We start from the raw sequence: 13,795 nt of genomic DNA on the forward strand, positions 1-13,795 counted from the left end.
GACCCAGCCTGAGCAGGACTGTAGTTTCTATCAGTTTTCTTCTATTAACCTCTGATAGCAGCCTCCACAGTAGTTTAAAGATCTCTTGCCCCAAATCAAATCTTTCCATGCTATGGAGCAGTAAAAGATTCTGTGTGACACAGAACTTTGCAGGGAAAGTTTTGGTGCACCCATACCAGAAGAAAAGTGACGTTTATTACCATATGTTATCAGTATCGAGACGCATTTAACATTTCCGAAATTGGGATGTGTCTAGGGCATCATATATGAACGATTGTACCACCTAGGGCATCTTACATTAATTATTAGCCGGGATAGATGTGACTAGTTGCCATTGCCCAGGTATGAGAGTCCTACATTATTAGGACTTGTTTCGCTCTTGTTGCCCAGGCTGGAGTGCAATGGCGCGATCTCGGCTCACTGCAACCTCCGCCTCCTGGGTTGAAGTGATTCTTCTGCCTCAGCAACCGGAGTAGCTGGGATTGCAGGCATGGGGCACCACGCCTGGCTAATTTTTTTGTGTTTTTAGTAGAGATGGGGTTTCTCCATGTTGGTGAGGCTGGTCTCGAACTCCCAACCTCAGGTGATCCACCCGCCTTGGCCTCCCAAAGTGCTGGGATTACAGGCATGAGCCACGATGCCTGGCCGAGAGTCCCACATTATTATTCCTGGTGGAGTGACTGGAAAACTGCAACTCCTCAGCATTGCAAGCAATGGATCATTTCAGGAACATTTGAGAATGACTATAAATCCTGGTTGTGGATTAGAAATCTTATACTGACACACTTTATAGTGAGATCGCAAAAGCCCCCAGAGATCACAGTGTTCTTTTGCTCTGATGGTATAATGGACAAAGTTGGTGGAAAACCTTGAACATCAGTAATACTGAGTTGAAAGGTAATTCAGAAAATCCAGCCTGTGAATGTGAAGAAGTATTAGAAATATCTTGACCAATTTCTTTTACTTACATCTTCCTTTTAATAAAACACAAGAATGCATATAGATGGTATTTAAAGCCATGAGATAGAATGAGATCACCAAGGGAGTGAAGACAAAGGAGTAGGCGGGTGCAGTGGCTCACATCTGTCATCTCAGCACTTGGGGAGGCTGAGGCTGGTGAATTGCTTGAGCCCAGGAGTTTAAGATCAGTCTGGGCAACATGGTGAAACCCCATCTCTTCAAAAAATACAAACATTAGCTGGGTGAGGTGGCATGTGCCTGTAATCCCATTTACTTGGGAGGCTGAGATGGGAGGATTGATAGAGCACGGGAGGTCGAGGCTGCAGTGAGCCATGATCAAGCCATTGTACTCCAGCCTGGGAGACAGAGTGAGACCCTCTCTCAAAACAAAACGAAACACCAGAAAAAAAAACCCCAAAGGAGTTAGGTATCCTGAAAGCTAAGACAGAAAGCATTTCAAGAAGGGGAGAGGCATCAGGTTAGTCAAATGCTTCGATGAGGTCAAGTAAGATGACTGAGGATTGGCTAGTGAATTTAGCCACATGGATGTTACTGATGACCTGATTGGTGCAGTTTGGTGTTTGCTGTGGGGTTGGCCTGATTGTCGTGGGATCTAAAGAGAATTCTAGGGGAGGAATAGGAGACTGGGAGTATAGATAATTATTTCAAAGAATTTTCATGTTTTAAAAAAAAAAAAGAAGGCTGGGCACGGTGGCTCACGCCTGTAATCCCGGCACTTTGGGAGGCCGAGGGGGGCAGATCACGAGGTCAAGAGATTGAGACCATCCTGGCCAACATGGTGAAACCCCGCCTCTACTAAAAATACAAAAATTAGCTGGGCATGGTGATGCGCACCTGTAGTCCCAGCTACTCGAGAGGCTGAGGCAGGAGAATTGCCTGAACCCAGGAAGTGGACGTTGCAGTGAGCCAAGGTCGCTCCACTGCACTCCAGCCTGGTGACAGAGCAAGACTCTGTCTAAAAAAAAAAAAAAAGAAAGAAAGAAAGAGAGAAAGAAAAAAAAAGAAAAAGAAGAGAAATGAGAACATAGCTAGAATAGAAGTAGCTTTGTTTTTGTGTATTGATAGAAAAACAGAATGTTGATAAAATTGTCCAACTGAGGCCGTGTGTGGTGGCTCACTCCTGTAATCCCAGCACTTCCGGAGGCCGAGGCAGGCAGATCACCTGAGGTCTGGAGTTCGAGACCGGCTTGGCCAACATGGCAAAACCCCGTCTCTACTAAAAATGGAAAAATTAGATGGACATGGTGGCGGGAGCCTGTAATCCCAGCTATTCCGGAGGCTGAGACAGGAGAATCACTTGAATCCAGGAGGTGGAGATTGCACTGAACTGAGATCATGCCACTGCATTCCAGCCTGGGAAACAGAGCAAGACTCTGTCTCAAAAAATTAAAAAAGAAATTGTCCAACTGAAAGAGGAGAAAAAAAATTAGAGAGGAGAGATTTGCCTAGGCTGGCGCAGGTTGTAGTGGGCAAGTGGAAACATTGGGTTTCATAAGGAGCTACTAAGAATGCAGTTTTCAGACTTTCCAATCATGTTTTGTGCTATTCTCCTCCTGTTCTTCTCTTTGCCTGAGTCCATTCTGTCTTTCATTGATAGAAGCCCCCATTTTTATCTATTCAGTAAAGTGTTTCCTTTTTATCCCAGCTCATGAATTCATAGAGATCTCTCTCTCCTCTGAATTCATTGCTCTTGTAATCTGTTCCATTAAATTGATTATTAGCCATTTTTTTCTATGCACAGCTGTCTTTTCCATTAAATTGTAAGCCCCTTGATAGTAGAAATCATGCCCCGCCTATGGTAAGTACCCAGTAAAGCTCTCTGACTCTGTCTCTGCCACTTTCACTGTAAATGATTTCCTTCCTTATAATCCCCTAAGGAGAAAAGCCTCTTATTATTCTCCAGGTAAAGGTCCTTCATGTGTTAAAAAGTACTGTTAAACTGCTGCTTGGTCTCATCTTTTTCATTCTTTATTTTAATTCTCTGTTTTCATCTCTACTTTTTAAATTCTGTTTTTGGTTTCTTTTCTTTGGCACCTCTCCAGATACATCTCTTTTTCTTTTCTTTCTCCTTCTTAAATGTTCCTCCTTTGTTCCTTTATTCCTCTGTGAGTTTAACTGGGGAATCAAAGATGTGTGCAGAAGATGGGAACCCAGAACAGACTGAGGGGTAGCTGCTTTCTACCAGAGTGAGGACAAAGTGTGGGGGCGCTGACCAGATCGTGGAGGGGTGTGTGTGTATGTGTGTGTACGTGTATGTATATGTGTATGTGTATGTGTGTATGTATGTATGTGTGTATGTGTATGTGTGTGTATGTGTGTATGTGTGGACATTCCAGGCAAAGGGAAGAATATGTGAAAAGGTACAGAGATAAAACCATGACATTTTGTCTCATACAGTTAGATATTTCTTCTCTAGCCCTCAAATATTTGTTAAATGAATAAATCAATGAGTTAACTACTCTCATAATGATCAATCAATTTTTTTTTTTTTTTCTTTTGAGACAGAGTCTCCCTCTGTCGCTCAGGCTGGAGTGCAATGGTGCAATCTCAGCTCACTGCAACCTCCGCCTCCCGGGCTCAAGTGATTCTCCTGCTTCAGCCTCCCGAGTAGCTGGGATTACAGGCATGTGCCACTGCGGCCGGCTAATTTTTGTATTTTTAGTAGAGACGGGGTTTTACCACGTTGGCCAGGCTGGTCTCGAACTCCTGACCTCAAGGGATCCACCTGCCTCGGCCTCCCAAAGTGCTGGGATTACAGGTGAGAGCCACCATACCCGGCCTCAATCAATTCATTTTGGTTTTTTTTTTTTTTTTTTTTGAGATGGAGTCTCGCTCTGTTGCCCAGGCTGGAGTGCAGTGGTGCTATCTCGGCTCACTGCAAGCTCCGCCTCCCGGGTTCACGCCATTCTCCTGCCTCAGCCTCCCGAGTAGCTGGGACTAGAGGCACCCTCCACCACGCCCAGCTAATTTTTTGTATTTTTTAGTAGAGACGGGGTTTCACCATGTTAGCCAGGATGGTCTCGATTTCCTGACCTCGTGATCCGCCCGCCTCGGCCTCCCAAAGTGCTGGGATTACAGGCGTGAGCCACCACGCCCAGCCACCAATCAATTCTTTTCTATCAGTGATGGCTAACCACTAGTTTCTTTCTATGTAAACACAGGCACAGGCTCGCTCATCTTTTATTTATTTATTTATTTATTTATTTATTTATTTATTTATTTATTTATCAAGAAAGCTTTAGGGGATTTGGGATTGAGGGAAGAGAGAGACCCTCTCATATTGTTTTATATTGTTTTATACTCAGTACCTGTTTTAAGAAAAAACAACAAGGAAGTAAAACCAAAGACAGGCAGCCAGGCGCCAGGCCCAAAACCAGGCCTGGGCCTGCCTGGCCTAAACCCAGTAGTTAAAAATCAACTCATAACTTAGAAACCGATGTTATTCATAGATTCCAGACATTGCACAGAAGAACACTGTGAAACTCCCTGCCCTGTTGTGTTTCTCTCTGACCACCGGTGCATGCAGCCCCCGTCACGTACCACCTGCTTGCTCAAATCAATCACGACCCTTTCATGTGAAATCTTTAGTGTTGTGAGCCCTTAAAAGGGACAGAAATTGTGCATTCGGGGAGCTCGGATTTTAAGGCAGTAGCTTGCTGATGCTCCCAGCTGAATAAAGCCCTTCCTTCTACTACTCGGTGTCTGAGAGGTTTTGTCTGCGGCTCGTCCTGCTACAGGATAGCCCTTACTTTTTTTTTTTTTTTTGAGACAAGGTCTTGCTTTGTCACCCAGGCTGGTGTGCAGTGGCGATCCTAGCTCACTGCAATTTCTGCCTCCCTGGTTCAAGCGATTCTCGTGCCTCAGTCTCCTGAGTAGCTGGGATTACAGGCGCACACTACCACGCTTGGCTAATTTTTGTATTTTTAGTACAAACGGGATTTAACCATGTTGGCCAGGCTGGCCTCGAACTCCTGGCCTCAAGTGATCTGCCTGCCTCGGCCTCCCAAAATGCTGGGATTACAGGCTTGAGCCACTGTGTGCGGCCCAGGTTCATCTTTAGAATATGATTTTAGTTATAATCTGTTCACTACCCTAAATTCCCAAGCAGTAATAGTTAATATTAAGTAAACAAGTATGTGAGACAATAGAGCAGAGTGATAAAAAGTTTATACTCAGGATCCATATGCCAGTTCAAATCTCAGCTCTGCCACTTGGCAGCTGGGTAACTTTTGGACAGATCGCTTATCCTCTCACCTGTTTCCTTACTTGTAAAATGGAATTAATAATCATATATTTCAGCGGGTGGTTACAAAGGTTCAATGATATAAAGTCTTTTAGTAATCCTAATCTTAAATCTAAATCTAAATTTAAATCAATATAAATCTTAATCTTATCTTCATTTTTAAAAAGATGAGTTAACTGAGGTTTAGAGAAGTTAAATAGCTTCCCCACAGCTATCCAGCTAGTAAACAGTTAGGGTTTGGTTCATCTTTACTACATAGTCTGTCCACTGTGCTGGCAGGAAAGACCCAGACAATAAAATAAGATGTCTCTACTAAGGCTTTTTTTTTTTTTTTTTGATGGAGTTTTGCTCCTGTTGGCCAGGCTGGACTGCAATGGCACGATCTTGGCTCACTGCAACCTCCACCTCCTGGGTTCAAGCAATTCTCCTGCCTCAGCCTCCCAAGTAGCTAGGACTACAGGTGCCCACCAGCACGCCTGACTAATTTTGTGTATTTAGTAGAGACGGCGTTTTGCCATGTTAGGCTGGTCTCGAACTCACGACCTCAGGTGATCAGCCTGCCTCGACCTCCCAAAGTGCTGGGATTACAGGTATGTGCCACCACGCCCGGCCTAAAGGCCTCTTTTTAACATGAAAAAGCAAAGCTGGAACTGAGGACGCATAGCTGGTGGAAGTAAGGTGGTGTTCTTGAGGAGATGACTGTGGGGAGCAAATCTGAGGAGAGAGGAAGTTAATGGAGAAGTAAATAGAATGCCTGAAGTTTGGTGTTCCCACAAGCTAAAGAAAAGAGGCAATTGTCAAGAAAGAAGAGGGTGATGAATGTTCCTCCCCTCTGGACTCAACTCACTTCTACTTCCGGAGCTTGTTCTTAGATGCACTGTTGGCTGGGCACGGTGGCTCATGCCTGTAATCCCAGCACTTTGGGAGGCCGAGGTGGGTGGATCACCTGAGGTCAGGAATTCGAGACCAGCCTGGTTAACATGATGAAACCCGGTTTCTACTAAAATACAAAAAATTAGCCGGGCGTGGTGGCGTGGGCCTGTAATCCCAGGTACTCCGGAGGCTGAGGCAGGAGAATTGCTTGAACCCGGGAGGCAGAGGTTGCAGTGAGCCAAGATCTCGCCATTACACTCCAGCCTGGGCAACAGGAGCGAAACTCCATCTCAAAAATAAATAAATAAATAAATAAATAAATAAATAAATAAATAAATAAATGCACTGTCTTGGAAAACCTAAAGACCATATTCCCATTAGAAAATCAAAATTATTTCCAGACTCTCCTTGCCGAGTTACGACTTGGACATTGCATGAGGAAACAAAGCAGGATGGATGGCCTTGTTTCCAAGCCCCATTTCCAATCTTCATTTCCAAGGATTTATTGCCATCATTTTTCTTGCAAATGACTAAATTATTTAATTATGCTGTCTAAGAATGGCAGAGCTATAAACCTTAATTATTCAACAATTTACCCCTTTAAAGTTGTTACTGGGACAATATTTTGATAATCTTCAGGAGCTATTCTGGTATCTCTACTATTCCCATATTCTTTTTTTTTTTTTCTTTCTTTTTGAGATGGAGTCTCACTCTGTCGCCCTGGCTTGAGTGCAGTGGCGTGATCTCAGCTCACTGCAACCTCTGCCTCCCAGGTTCAAGCGATTCTCCTGCTTCAGCCTCCTGAGTAGCTGGAACTACAGGCACACGTCACCACACCTGGCTAATTTTTGTATTTTTAGTGGAGGTGGGGGTTTCACCATGTTGACCAGGCTGGTCTCAAACTCGTGGCCTCAAGTGATCCGCCCGCCTCGGCCTCCCAAAGTGCTGGGATTACAGGCGTGTGCCACCATGCCCAATGGTGTTTTGCCATGTTGGCCACGCTGGTCTCGAACTCCTGACCTCAAGTGATCTGGCTGCTTCGGCCTCCCAACGTGCTGGGATTACAGGCGTGAGCCACCGCGCCCGGCCTCTATTTCCATATTCTTCACCCTTCATTCATCATAATCCTGAAGGAGGAAGTCTAGAAAGAAAAAAAAAATCGGAGGTAAGGTTTTGGGGGCGCGGGCTGCAGCTGTCGCTAGGCGCGTGGTGTGAGCGGTCTGAGCCTCCGGCTTACTTGCGCAGGGCTTTCTTCCCGCCTGTGCTTGGCGCTGCTCACAAACGCGCTCTCCTCTAGCACCGCCTGCTGGGCCCACCACGAGGCGCCTGGGCTCCATGTAGCGGAAAATGCCGTGTGTTTCTAGGGAGGTGAAAAAGGAGCCCTCCACCGAAAGGCAGAATCAGCCATTTAAAGTTTTGGCAACGAAAACGGTAATTCATGAGGCATTAGATGGAGGTATATACAGTGCAATTCCAACAGAAAAAGTGGATGGAACATGTTGTTACGTTGCTACTTACAGAGATACCTTTCGGTTTGATTAGATAGAAAACCTAACAAACAACCTGTTAAAAGGTTTTAAAATGTTCTACATTCAAAAGAAAACTTCAAAGAATTTTCTTGGAATGTTGAGGAGTACTTCAAAGCTACTCCAGAGTGTTGGCTAGCAGCAAAGGAAACAGAAAAATTAAATAGGAATCTGGTCCATGACGAAACAAGGACACATTCCTGGTGGGGCACCAGTAGAGAAAAATAACAAATAGCATTACTGGCATTCCTCTGTGGTTAATTATGAATTTGCAATTGATCTGGTACTAAAGCATCATCCTGAGGATCCTAGGCTTTTGGAAATTAGTGCCGTGCCATTATCAGATTTCTTGGAACAAACATTGCAGCTTATAGGAACAAATATCAATGGAAACCCATATGGGTTAGGAAGGAAGAAGCATTCACAATATGTTATACTACATGGACCATTTCAAATAAGAAACCTGCCTACATTGGGCCGAGTGTGGTGGCTCATGCCTGTAATCCCAGCACTTTGGGAGGCTGAGGTTGGCGGATCACCTGAGGTCAGGAGTTCGAGACCAGCCCGGCCAATGTGGTGAAACCCCTTCTCTACTAAAAATACAAAAATTAGCTGAGCGTAGTGGCAGGCGCCTGTAATCCCAGCTACTCAGGAGGCTGAGCCAGGAGAATCGCTTGAGCCCAGGAGGCAGAGGCTGCAGAGAGCAGAGTCGCACCACTGCACCACAGCCTGGGTGACAGAGCGAGACACCGACTCAAAAAAAGAAACCTGCCTATGTTGAAGCACAATGATCTGTTGTCCTGGTTTGAAAGCTGCAGAGTAGGTAAAGTGAAAGGAATAGTATGGGATTGCAGTGATGGCTGTTTAATTAAGGTCCATTACCATTGTCTATCCTCTTTGTTTACACTGGCCAATTGCAGATGTTTACATGAATTCAAAACCAGTAATTACCAATATGAAACTTAACAAATATGACTATGCTTTTGATACTGTTTAATAATTTTTTTAAATCAGAAATTTAGTAGGCTTAAAGATGTAATACTTGACATATAAAATGCAAGTGCAATTAAAATTAGTTTTATTTATTTATTTTTTGGAGACAGGGTCACCCACGCTGGAGTGTAGTGGTGTAATCACAGCTCACTGCAACCTCGACTTCCCAGGCTTAAATGATCCTCTCACCTCAGCCTCTTGAGTAGCTGGGACTATAGGATCATGCCACCATGCCTGGCTAATGTTTTTAATTTTTAAATTTTTTTGTAGAGACAGGGTCTCAGTGTGTTGCCTAGTCTGGTCTTGAACTCCTGGACTCAAGTGATCCTTCTGCTTTGGCCTCCCAAAGTGATGGGATTACAGGGGCGAACCACCTCACCTGGCCAGAATTAGTTTTATTATTAAAAAAAAAAAAAAAAGAGAAGACAATCTGCAAAACAGAAAAAAGAATACGTCTGTTAAAAACTACAAAAGATGGCTGGATGCGGTGAATCGTTTGAGTTCAGGAGTTTAAGACAAGCCTGAGCAACATGGTGAAACCCCATCTCTCCCAAAAATACAAAAATTAGCTGGGCATGTTGGTGCGTTGCCTGTGGTTCCAGCTACTTGGGAGGCTGAGGCTGGAAGATGGCTTGAGCCTGGAAGGTGGAGGTTATAGTGAGCTGAGATCATGCCACTGCACTCCAGCCTGGGCAACACAGTGAGACCTCATCCCAAAAAAAAATTACAAAAGACTGGGAGAAAGCAGAAACAAGTATTGGGAAGACTGTGCTATGTGTAGAACGCTCCTGTTCCACAATAAAGGAATGTGACCTTTGATAGATTGAGTATAGGGAACATATAATGGAAGCATTAAAGGGGTGCATCTTCCTTACTTTTTGCCTCCACTCTACACTTTTAGGTCAGACGTTCCCCGAGAGGGGTATTATCAGGCCTAGAGTAGAGACAGATGAGAGGTGGTTGAAATTACTCTATTGTATAACATAATTAATATAAGCAGTGACTCTATGGGATCCTTTAAAGCTTTTATTTTCTGGGTAAACATTTGTACCTGGGCCAGTGCTGGAATTAGTGACTGCTTCCCACTCTTTCTGCTTTTCTTCTCTTGATCACCAGTGGCAGGAGGGTGAGGCTAGGTAGGAAGGAAAGCTTGATGTAGACTCTGGATGTGCCCCGGGAGGGTTTGGGTTGTAGCTGGTCCTCTAATTCCACCTAGAGGTAAGAACTGGATGTGGTCAGGGAGAATCCTCTTGCTACTGCTCTCTTGCTACAAGCTGGCAGGCTCCAGTTTTACTAAGGAACACAAAAGAGTCCAGAATAGGGCACACACACACACACACACACACGCGCGATCATATTTTTTGGTTCATTTTAAAATTTTTTATTGTCATATAATATACACAATAAAGTGTACCAACCTTAAGTGCTCCATGAACTTTTACATATGAAAACGCCTTTTAACCACAATTCGGTTAAAATTATCTGAATATATGCAGCAGCCCAGAAGGTAATATGAGGTGTGTTTTCAGTAAATACTGTCATTCAAAGTAACTAATATTTATTTTTCCACCCAAATATAGATGGACATTGGATTAACTTCTGGTGTGGACTATTATAAATAAAGTTACCTTAAATATTCGTGTGTGTGTGTGTGTGTGTGTGTGTGTGTGTGTATATATATATATATATATATATATTTTTTTTTTTTTTTTTTTTTTTTTTTTTGAGACGGAGTCTTGCCCTGTCGCCCAGGCTGGAGTGCAGTGGCCCGATCTCGGCTCACGGCAATCTCTGCCTCCCAGGTTCAAGTGATCCTCCTGCCTCAGCCTCCCAAATAGTTGGGATTACAGGCATGCGCCACCACACCCAGCTAGTTTTTTTGTATTTTTAGTAGAGACGGGGTTTCACCATGTTGGCCAGGATGGTCTCGATCTCTTGACCTCGTGATCCGCCCACCTTGGCCTCCCAAAGTGCTGGGATTACAGGCGTGAGCCACTGGGCCTGGCCCACAGTATACATATTTTCCCCCTACTTGCTTTTTAAATTTTTCCATGTGTCATGAATATCATGTCATGGCATACACTGAAAACAAAATTCAGATTCCTGGCATCTACAGAAAAACCTCCTGAACAAAAACCTTTAAGAGTAAAACTTAGAAATCCATATTTTTTAAAAGGACCCCAGGGAATTTCCCTGTAAAAACTAGATTTGAGGCACAGGCCCCGATTAACTCCTGGAGAGCAGAAACTAGAGTCACACATATTTTGGATGAACGACTCCTGTGTACTCTTAAGTTTGTTAAGTGAATTTTAATGGTTCTGCTTTTTCCTCCATATTGATTTTCTAGACCAGATTTTATGTTTGACCTCTCCGGAGAAATGAGGAGGAAAATCTTGGTCAAAGATAACTTCATTTGATGCCATTTTAAACACAAAAGAACTCAGGGATCAATTGAGTGTCCCTAGAAAATGGGTTGAAACCTTTTTCTCTCCTGCTGTCTTTGTCAGATCATTTAGTTATAAGGTATTAATAACTGAAGCTGGATTGATCAAAACAGAGATATTAGATTTAGTTTTTCACTGTGAAAGCTAAGTGTGTGTCGTGATAGGGACTGTTAAAAAATAAAACCCTCTTATCAGGAAGCTTAAAAAGCACATAGCAAAGAGAATTTCAGTGGCCCAGAAGAGTCTGGAAAGAAGTAAAAGCACTGGCAAAGATTTACTTTGCAATTTATAGTACATATGAATTTTTTTTTTTTTTTGAGACAGAGTCTTGCTCTGTTGCCCAGCTGGAAGGCTGGAGTGCAGTGGCGTGATCTTGGCTCACTGCAACCTCTACCTCCTGGGTTCAAGCGATTCTCCTGCTTCAGCCTCCTGAGTAGCTGAGATTACAGGTGCTTGCCAACACACCTGGTTATTTTTGTATTTTTAGTAGAGATGGGGTTTCACCATATTGGCCAGGCTGGTCTCAAACTCTTGACCTCAGATGATCTGCCTACCTTAGCCTGTCAAAGTGCTGGGATTATAGGCGTGAGCTGCTGCCCCGGCCAAATATATGGGATGGTCGATGTAACTTATTCTTGAGACCAGATTTCGCTCTTGTTGCCTAGGCTGGAGTACAATGGCACGATCTCAGCTTATCGCAACCTCCACCTCCCTGGTTCAAGCGATTCTCCTGCCTCAGCCTCCTGAGCAGCTGGAAATACAGGCACGTGCCACCACGCCCAGCTAACTTTGTGTTTTTAGTAGAGATGGGGTTTCGCCATGTTGTTCATGCTGGTCTTGAACTCCCGACCTCAGGTGGTCCGTTCTCCTGGGCCTCCCAAAGTGCTGGGATTACAGGCATGAGCTACCTTGCCCGGCTTGCATTACTTTCTTTGGACTGCCGTAAGAAATTACCACAAGCTCAGCAGCTTAAAGTAATAGAAATTTATTGTCTCACAGTTTTGGAGGTTAGAAGTCTGAAGTCAAGATGTTGGCAGGGGTGGTTCTTCCTGGGGGCTTTGAAAAAGGATCTGTTCCATGCCTCTCTTCTAGCTTCTGGTGGTTGCAGGCAATTCTTGGAGTTCCTTGGCTTATAGATGCATCACTCCTATCTCTGCCATTGTCTTCACAAAGCATTCTCCCCATGCGTCTCTGTGTCTCTGTGTCTTTACAGGGTCTTCTTAAAAGGAGACCAGTCATTGGCTTATGGACCACCCTACTCCAGCATGATGTCATCTTAACTAATTACATCTGCAAAAATCCTACTTCCAAACACGGTTACATTCTGAGATTCATGATGGACATGAATTTTGGGGGGGGCGTCATTATTATTTTAGAGATGGGGTCTTACTATGTTGCCCAGTCTGGACTACAGTGGCACGATCATGGTGCACTGCAGCCTTGAACTCCTGGGCTCAAGCCATCCTCCAGTCTAAGCCTCCTGATAGGTGGGACTGCAGGCACATGACACTGTGCCAGACTGGGTGGACACTATTTTTTTTTTTTTTTTTTTTTTTTTTTTTTTTTTTGAGACGGAGTCTGGCTCTGTCGCCCAGGCTGGAGTGCAGTGGCGCAGTCTCAGCTCACTGCAAGCTCCGCCTCCCGGGTTCACGCCATTCTCCTGCCTCAGCCTCCCGAGTAGCTGGGACTACAGGCGCCCGCCACCACGCCCGGCTAATTTTTTGTATTTTTAGTAGAGACGGGGTTTCACCATGTTAGCCAGGATGGTCTCGATCTCCTGACCTCGTGATCCGCCCGCCTCGGCCTCCCAAAGTGCTGGGATTACAGGCGTGAGCCACCGCGCCCGGCCGGGTGGACACTATTGAACCCAATACATTACCTACTTTAGCAGACAATCCTACTATAGCTGAACTAGAGAAACTGGAGCTGACGTTTCTGTACATTCTTTTTTATTTTTTTTTTGAGATGGAGTCTCACTCTGTCGCCCAGGCTGGAGTGCAGTGGCGTGATCTCGGCTCACTGCAACCACTGCCTCCCGGGTTCAAGCGATTCTCCTGTCTCAGCTTCCCAAGTAGCTGGGATTACAGGTGCACAACACCACGCCCAGCTAATTTTTTGTATTTTAGTAGAGATGGGGTTTTACCGTGTTGCCCAGACTGGTCTCGAACTCCAGAGCTCAGGCGATCCACCTGCCTCGGCCTTCCAAAGTGCTAGGATTACAGGTGTGAGCCACCATGCCCGGCCCATTTCTGTACATTCTTAGCAGAAGTTTTAAAAAGGGGAGAGAATATTGTTAGATCCTTTCCTTCTTCTTTTTCCAGAAATGAAGCATTTGGGCTTCCCTCTGTCTTTGTGACTTTGTTAAGGGAAGAGCAGAAATAGGTGCCTGAGAGACAGCAGCAGCCCTGGCACCGTGTTTCAGGCCTCCACAAGCTCTGTGCTCATAGATTCTAGTGACCCTGCTTGGCTTCTCAGCCATCCCTTCCCTAGAATGCTAACCAATACAATTTCTTGGGGGGCTCCTTTAATTCTCAGTGTGGCCCCGGTAGCGGAGGAAGATAATATGAATTTTTCTTCTTCCTTAAAGAGTTACAGTTAGTTCCTTTTTGGCTTTTAATTTTTCTTTTTGGAGTTGTAATCTATATCTTTTCATTTTTCTTTCCGCTGGTCCCCAAGGCAAATGTCAGGGCAAGAGTAGAGCTCCTCTTGCCAAGGATAGCTTCCAGAAGCTGCTT

At 44.6% G+C, this 13,795-nt stretch overlaps 1 pseudogene; it reads left to right on the top strand.

Moving 5' to 3' along the window:
- Positions 1 to 7,444: 7,444 nt before the first annotated feature.
- On the top strand, positions 7,445 to 8,620 carry LOC101139030 (RNA ligase 1-like; annotated as a pseudogene).
- Positions 8,621 to 13,795: the final 5,175 nt, after the last annotated feature.

Source organism: Gorilla gorilla, chromosome 2, assembly GCF_029281585.2.
Source record: "Gorilla gorilla gorilla isolate KB3781 chromosome 2, NHGRI_mGorGor1-v2.1_pri, whole genome shotgun sequence".
NCBI lineage: Eukaryota > Metazoa > Chordata > Mammalia > Primates > Hominidae > Gorilla > Gorilla gorilla.